Genomic DNA, 8234 nt, shown 5'->3' with positions numbered 1-8234 from the left:
TTTTGCTTTCAATTTTTTAATTCTTAGTTTGTTTTTCCTAGAAAGGGAGCCATATTCTCCCTTCTGGAAGGATTGAGATCTTTTTCATGCCTGTCCAGATAAAACTACACCTCAAAATTGTTTTGTATACTCTGAATTTTGAAACATTCATGAACAACAAAAAAGGATGCTTCTTTACAAAAATATTTCACTTGGTAGGAAGTTTATTTTTAATAAACTCTAGAAATTAAACACAACATGAAATAATTGTATTTTAAAAATCTTGCTCTATGTGAGATCTAAAGGGATTTAGCATGGGGAGAGAATGATTGACATTATGTTTGCTAAAGTAGCTAAAGTAAATTTTCCCTGATTGGGAAAGAAGGTCATAAACAATATTTCATTCATTCATTCATTCAAGTTATGGGCAGAAAGCCATGTTATATGGGCAATATCTCTGACTACTGGACATCCATAAATTGCATTAATCCTCTAATCATGTAAACATAAAACTCAGGGTCAGGACTCATAGGAGTTATAAAAACAAGGAAATTGGGGGTCGTAGGAAAATGAATGGATCAAGGGGGTGAAAGCAATCCCTCTTGTTGTTAAGTTATTAATAGAAGTATTTTAGGAGGTGGGTGGTGTTGGGGTATAAAGGAAAACATGACAATGAAACTTTTCAAAAATAACAAAAATCTATAGTTCAATTTTTACATTAGTCTCTAGAAAATGAGTACCTATTAATACATTATTTAAATTTCTGCACTGTACATAAGGAGTAGTTCATAGAACACCTAATGACTGATTAGGTCTTGTTTACTGGGATGGATCAGAATTTGTGGAAGGATTTTTTGTTCTTGATTTGTGTGTGTGTGTGTGTGTTCCTTTTGTTCTATTCTTCCTCTCCACTCTCCTCTTCGTCTTTCCCACCCCTCCTTTTCTTTCTTCTTTTTCTTCCTTCCTTCCTTTCTTCCTCCTTTTTCTTCTTCTTTCTCTTTTTTCTCTTCTTCCTTCTCCTCTTCCATTATTTTTCTTTTTCCTAAGATTTGGTATTTAAAGCTTGCAAAGGCTAGTGATAGGGAAGGAAGGAAAATACATACCTCAAAGGTGTATGCAGTGTGGGTCTCGAATTAGACTAAAATTAGCATCTGTAGTCCTTAGGGGAAGGCTGGGAAAGAACGTGGCCTGAGCAGAGAAACAGACACCATGCTGCCTCTGATTCTAATTTGCGGAAGGAGCAGAGTGTTGCTGTGATGGAAGAAACATACGCAGCTGTGGTTGTCCAAGATGTGCCATGTGGACTTGGGCAACTGTACGTTTACGGATCACTGTATGCATTGTACAGCATTCTTCTGTCAGTGACAATTTCAAATGCAACACTCTTCACACTTTCCTTCCTCCCCCACCCTTCCATCCTCTTCCTATGTTCCTCCTCCCCCCTTCCTCTGTCTCTTCCTCATAATAGCTGTATATAAGGTAAAGTTCTCCATCTTCCATTTATTGTTTGTTTTTGAAACAGGGTCTTGCTCTGTTGTCCAGGGCTGAGTGCAGTGGCATCATCACAGCTCACTGCTGGGCTCAAGCGATCCTCCTGCCTCAGCCTGAGTAGCTTGGACTACAGGTGCGTGCTACTGCTCTTGGCTAATCTTTGTATTTTTTTGTAGAGGCAGGGTCTCGCCACGTGGCTCAGGCTCTCCATCTTCTATTTCTGATGTTACCAGGAACACTAGAAAAGGTATAAATGTGTCTGTGGTGGTGGGGGGGTTGAATAATTTCCAAGACCGCATATGTAAACATGAATAGACACAAATACAACATGAGTAAAACCTAAACATTAATTAATTCATTAAAGTTTACTGAAAATGTACAATATGTGAGCTCCTGTCAGAGAGGACTGGAGGGTACTGAAATGTGGAATACTTTTGTCCTTGTTCTTAAGAAATGGAAAGATTAATGAAAATAACACACAATTGTGATATGCATCAGTATCATTCTATATAGCAATTAAGGCAAAAAATTGTAAACAGTAGATATCAATGACAGTAACTAGTATTGCTTTTACACAAGCATACAATTTACAGCTTAAAAAACAAACCCTCGCTAATATAAATCAGCATCAGTATTCGCCACTTTTTTTTCACACACTATCTCCATACACAGTAATTCTCTCATTATTTTCATGTGCATCTACACGTCAATGCCTCATCTCCATGAGCAAAGGCCCTGGATCTCAGACCTCAACAGCCACAAGTCTGCTGTGTGCACCTTACAGCCATGGGCTGGACTGAAGAATCCCTGAAATCCTTTGGCGAGCTTGTTTTGACTGGGATTGATCTCAGGGAACATATTCATCTTCCTCCATTTATTATGCTTATAGTATATCTTAGATTCTGTGGCATTGAGGTCACAAAGCTGATGATATTTGTGCCGACGGTGTAATCTCTCCCCACAGATAGATCAGAAGCAGGAATGGGCAAGGAATAGACAAAATTAGAAAAGTGTGATTGATATTTGCAAATTCTGTGGCACAGTAAGCATGAGAATAGGTCATGGTCAACTAAAAAGTGTTGAAAGACAGGTAGGGAACAGGGAAGAAATATACAGGAAAAATTTAAGAACTGGCATAAAGTAGAGTTTCTAAAAATTTAGTGTCCTTAATAATCACCCAAGTAACCTATTAAAATTCAGATTCCTGAGCTCCTTCCCAGGGAATATACCCCTTGCAAGGGCCCCTGGCACTCCGATGCAGTCAGCAATGTCTTTGGGGAGTATCGGTCAAGACACAGATGATGGCAGGCTGACCTCTGACCTACCACCCATCACAGGGTTGGGGTGGTGGTGGGCTTCCTCATAGAGGAGGCAGCTACGCTCTCAACTCGCATTAACTTGCCTTTAATAGCTCACAAGAACAGTCAGTCTTTACGTGGTCACAGCCAGCTTGGCTTGGTTTGTCTTCTGCAAGAAGAAATTGGGCGAGATCTGGAGAGGAGTGAGCATGGGCAATATTTCTTATTTCTTTTCCACTTATTCTCACCCACTGCACAAAAAGTTTTTAGAAATGTATCCTAGACTGTAGTTACATATTCAAAATATTGATTTATGATTTTAAGGTTAAAATCAATTCCCTCCAATTCTCCATGGCCTGCTGAGGCATGGAGTTCCATTAAGAAGGAAATAGTTTTTTATTCTATTTGCCATTTCTATGATTAAGGTTAAAAAGCTTAAAATGCAAATACCTAGGGAAGGGACTTATACTCAGAAGTTATTTAACGTCTGTGTGATCCCTGTTAGTCTGTCCTGTTCACAGGAGCTGTTACGAAAAGGAGGCTCTGTCTTTGAAGGAGGGGTGGGGTCAGTCCAAAGAAGAAAGAGAAGTCAGAGACTGGTGGGCAAGAATGGACAAGAGTGTTTCATAAATTTTTCTTAAGGCAACACAAGAAAGGTGCTACTGCACTGAGAAAGTAACAGGAGCTGCTTTGGGGCTGAAGCATGGGAAGAACTAAGATATGTAAGGGCTTTTTTCTCAGAGTATGAACGGAAACCTCAGGGGAGTCTGTAACCATCAATGCCCAAGATCCCGGAGCAGTTCTGGTCCTAGTCAAGGTCCGACAAACAAGCTAATAGAAAGACCGTAAGCCTGACATGCAAGCACAAGCCAGAAACCGCCTTCCCAAGCAACAGGTTTGCTGAAAATTAGAGTAGCACTCAAACAAGTCAATCCCTTAGAAGTTCCCAACTGTTAATCAGTGGAAGAGGGAAAGGTAAATTCACAAGATATTTCAGAATAACTCCAAAACTTATATTAAGATCCGTTTTAATGTTTAAGTTTAGCCGGCCAGCTTGCACAGCGGTGTTTTTAAAAAATACAATCTTCTTTATATTGTTGTATCTGTTGTTACAATTTTTATTCTCACATGGAGAATAATGCCGTATTTCCTGGATTTCAAAATGCAATTTATTTTATAATGCATCACCAGTTTTATAACAGGTTTTGGGGAGTGAGGAGCAAGAAAAAAAATAGGTCACTACAGGAAATGTACACAGATGCATGTATGTACCAAAAATATTGAGTGCACTTAAGAGAAGTTACATATTTCTCCGTATCAGCCTGGGTTGTGTGAGCCTCCCTCGCTCTGCCATCCGGGCTCAGCTGTGCAGTTACACAAAGCCCCAGAGGTCGCATGATGACGTGACGGCACCTGCCAGAACTGCAGGAAACTAGGCTCGGAGATATTCCGTAGATATGTTTGTGTCAGCCGTGCACTTCCAAACCTATTAAACAACGGCAGCCTTCGGTGACGTCTATGCGGAGCCCATTAGGAAAATCCCACACAGAGGAAAAATATCCCTGTGGATTCTTACACTGAAAAATAGAGGTATTTCAAAATAAGATATTTAGGAAGTATGTTCACTCTCTATTCACAGTCCTGTCTAGAAATTCCAGTGATTCAAGAACATTTTTTTATTTCTTGTACATGGAAGAACAATCTGAGTTTTCCAAGGTAAGAAGGGGTTCCTTGCAAGGCCTGCTTCTGCCAACACAAAAATATCTGCCCACGTAGCGATGAAATAACGCTCCGCCAGCAGTGTCTGGGTTTGTCACGTGGGCAAGTACACCTATGTTCTGAGATTAATTGGGAAACTGAAACATTTTGTTAAAGCTTTACCATTAATCCTTAAGAAATGTATGGATTTTGCTTCCTGTAGTTAGACCATGATGCCTTTTTTTTTTTTTAAATCCCCCAATTCTAAATGCTGTGATGATCGAATTGGTGCAGTTCCTTAGGCATGGGGCAGAACCACCCCTTCCATCTAACGCCGTGGAGCTCAGGCCGGCCCTGCGCTTTGCATTCTCAGGTCAGGTATTTCCAGAGGGACTAGCTAGCTGACTTTACTCTTAAGGGTCATTTTATCTTGTAAATTGGTGCCTCCATTTCAGTTCAGGGTTTTCACCTTCAATTTCCAAGTAAAAATAACAGTTCAATGGCTTTCCTCCAGTACCTGTTTTCAAAGGCTCATGTATAGCAGTGGTGATAAGGACTGAAACATTGCAGATCACATAAAATAGCTGAGGAAAATGTTCCATCTACTCCTTTGGCTTCACATATTTCACTATTGGGTACAAAAGTGTTAAATTAAATTATCCAATTCATCTGTAAATACACCCTAAAATGGGTCCTATGTTGAAAAATATCATGTTTACAGAGTAAACTTACAAGATGCCTTAAGAAATTAATCTACAACACTTGTGTCTGCAACTTTTTCCAATATGACCGTCTCTTCTGTAACGTTTCTGAGTTATTTGTGGTTCTGCCGAAAGGCTGGGGAGTAGACATGATATCTGCTTCATGTCTTTTGTTCCTTTAATATGCATTACTCTGTCACCCTTGTTGGGATTTTGGACACCTGGATAGGCCACAAAAAGTAATACAGCCCTTGTAACAGTAATGAACAGTGGAAACCTGTGTGGGCTGGGCTGAAAGCCAATCCAGAGACTCCAGAGCTTCCCTTCCGTGACGTGCTGGGAGGAGGACTCCTTGGCTAACCTGGAGCAGCATTAGCATCCGATGCAGACCTTTACCATGGCTGAGGGGAGGCAGCCCTCTCCTAATAGAGGAGGAGCTTACCGGGCAAGGACCGTGCACAGACAGGGTGATTTCCTCTGTGAGAAGCGCCGAGTTTCCTCACGAATGTGTCAGGAAGCAGAGGTCTCATCAGGAAATAAGATACAAGATTTCTTTCTTGGACCGAGAATGAGGATGGCAAATTATTAGACCAAGGATCTCCTTGTTTTGTCACCACTACTTGCACACGCGCACACACACACACACACACACACACACGCACGATAACATACTCCTAAGGATGGCACTGCACAGCTGAACAGCCTGTGGTTACTTAGCTAGTTAGCAGTTAGCACCATATCTATGAGCTTCTTCAGAGGGCCAAATGCTAACTTGGTCTTTTGTTCCTTGGCTTCAGTTCTTAATTACAGTCTATAACCTTGTTTTATTTTATTGAATAGTTCTTCATCTACTTAATGATTCATTTATTCATTCAATAATGACTCACCGAGCATCTATTATTTGACAGGCAGGCTGCCTGTTGATGGGCATACAATTATACTGCTTTCAAGAAGGGAAAATATAATACTAGTGTATGTTATGAAGCAGAAAATATCAAGTGACTTATGAAAAGTAGAGTGATGTTGCTGTGGAATTTCGGAGAATGAAGAAGAGGGAAGGTCACTGTGGTATATGTGATATTAGAACAAAGGATGGGAAGGGGTGGGACACAGTGGCTCACGCCTGTAATCCTAATACTCTGGGAGGCCAAGGCAGGAGGATTGCTTGAGGCCAGGAGTTCAAGACCAGTTTGAGCAAGAGTGAGACCCTCTCTCTGCTGTCTGCAAAAAATAGAAAAATTAGCTGGGCACAGTGCAAGCACCTGTAGTCCCAGCTATTCGGGAGGCTGAGGCAGGAGAATTTCTTGAGCCCAGGAGTTTGAGGCTGCAGTGAGCTATCATGATGCCACTTCACTCTAGCCTGGGCAACAAAGTGAAACTCTGTCTCAAAAAAAAAAAGAGTAAAATGATGAAATGATGGGAAGGAGATATGTTGTCAGATTCTCAATAAGTCTGAGGATATACTATGCTTAGGGCATAGTTCAAGCAAATATACATTCATACGAAATCTGGGTCATTTAGAAGGGAAATAATGATAAAAGGGAAACAACCACAGACAAAAAAGTCATAGTTGTTTGATAGTGGTCTTGGTATGGCAGGCTGAAAAATGTAGACTGAATACTAAAGAAATCAAACAAAAACAGTAATAACTATATTGCATTTTGGTAAAATTAACATAGGTTAATGCACAAGGTGTATATTTTTGAAAAACCTACTTTTCTGTCTCATTTAGGGGGCTAACACTGAGTAAGCATAGTCTGTGGGCTATCATAATAGTCATTCCTGCATCCTTAACGTTAACCTGATTGACAGGATCCTCCTGAATCCAGGAGGATCTTGAACAGACTATCACATGGCTCCTAGTAAGTATGTTTAAATTTATTTATTTATGCTTGCTTTTTTCCCAACAAGTTCTTGTTGAGTATTTTCTAATACTCTGAGCTTGGGGAATTCAGTGGTAAGAAAGGGACAGAAGAGTCTTCTCTGAAGGAATATTTTCAGTTAAAAACACCCCCATCTAATTGATATAATCTAATTGATATAAACACATTATAATATAATTTCAGACAGTGAGTACTATAAGAGATATAATAGGATAAAGATGTTTATGAGCACTATTTTGAATAGGAGGGTGCTATGGAAGTCTTCTCCAAATGAATTTAATTTGAGGAGGTCTCTGAATCAAGTAAAAGATACGATCGTGTAACAATTTGGAGGCAGTGTGGGGATTTCATGCGAGGAACTAGCAAATGCAAGGGAGATGTACAGGGTCTTGCAGGCCATGATTTTAGGAGTTTGGATTATAGTCTAAGTGTGAAGGAAAGCTATTGGAGCATTTGTTGCTATTTTACATTGTAAGAAGACCACTCCAGTTTCCGTGTGCAGAATAAACTGTACCAGGACAAAGGCACGAGTAATTAGGAAACCCTTAGTGGTAGCTCACGGTAGGGTATAACACTGAAGGAAGTGAAAAGTGTTCTCGTTGTATTCAGGAAATTTCTTGAAGCTTGAACCAGGTAAGACTTGCTCATGGGTTTGAATATGGGGCATGAGAGAAAGAGAAACTCTGTATTATTTTGTCCTAAGCACCTAGGTGAATGGCAGAAGCATTTACTGAAACAGAGCAAGCTAGAGGTGGAATCAACTAATAGGTGGGGCGTGGTTATGAAAACTGTTTTTGAAAAATTAAGTTTCAAGTGAGGAGGCAGGTGTACGCCTGAGCTCCAGGGAGAAGGTGGGGACAGAGAGACACATCTGACAGTAACGGAAAGCCAGCAGTCTGGGTGAGGTTGCTGAGGGAGAGAGGTTGGCGGAGGAAAGGGGAGCAAGGGAAACCTTGAAAATGCCAGCATATTCAAGGTCAGAAAGAGGGAGGAGGCAGAAAATAAGACAGAGAAAGAGCGACCAGTGCGATAAGACAGCACCTTATGAGTGGTGTCACCTTTTGGGTGATGAGGCCCAAAAGTCAGGTAAAGAAAGTGTTATGAGAAAGATCTGCTGTGATCAACGTTGCTGCGAGGCCAAGGATGCTGAGAATTCAAAGGTGACTGGTTTTATAATCTAGATG

The sequence above is a fragment of the Propithecus coquereli genome, unplaced genomic scaffold (assembly GCF_000956105.1).
Source record: "Propithecus coquereli isolate 6110/MARCELLA unplaced genomic scaffold, Pcoq_1.0 Scaffold36, whole genome shotgun sequence".
In the NCBI taxonomy this organism is placed as follows: domain Eukaryota; kingdom Metazoa; phylum Chordata; class Mammalia; order Primates; family Indriidae; genus Propithecus; species Propithecus coquereli.
This window is presented reverse-complemented; position numbering follows the sequence as displayed.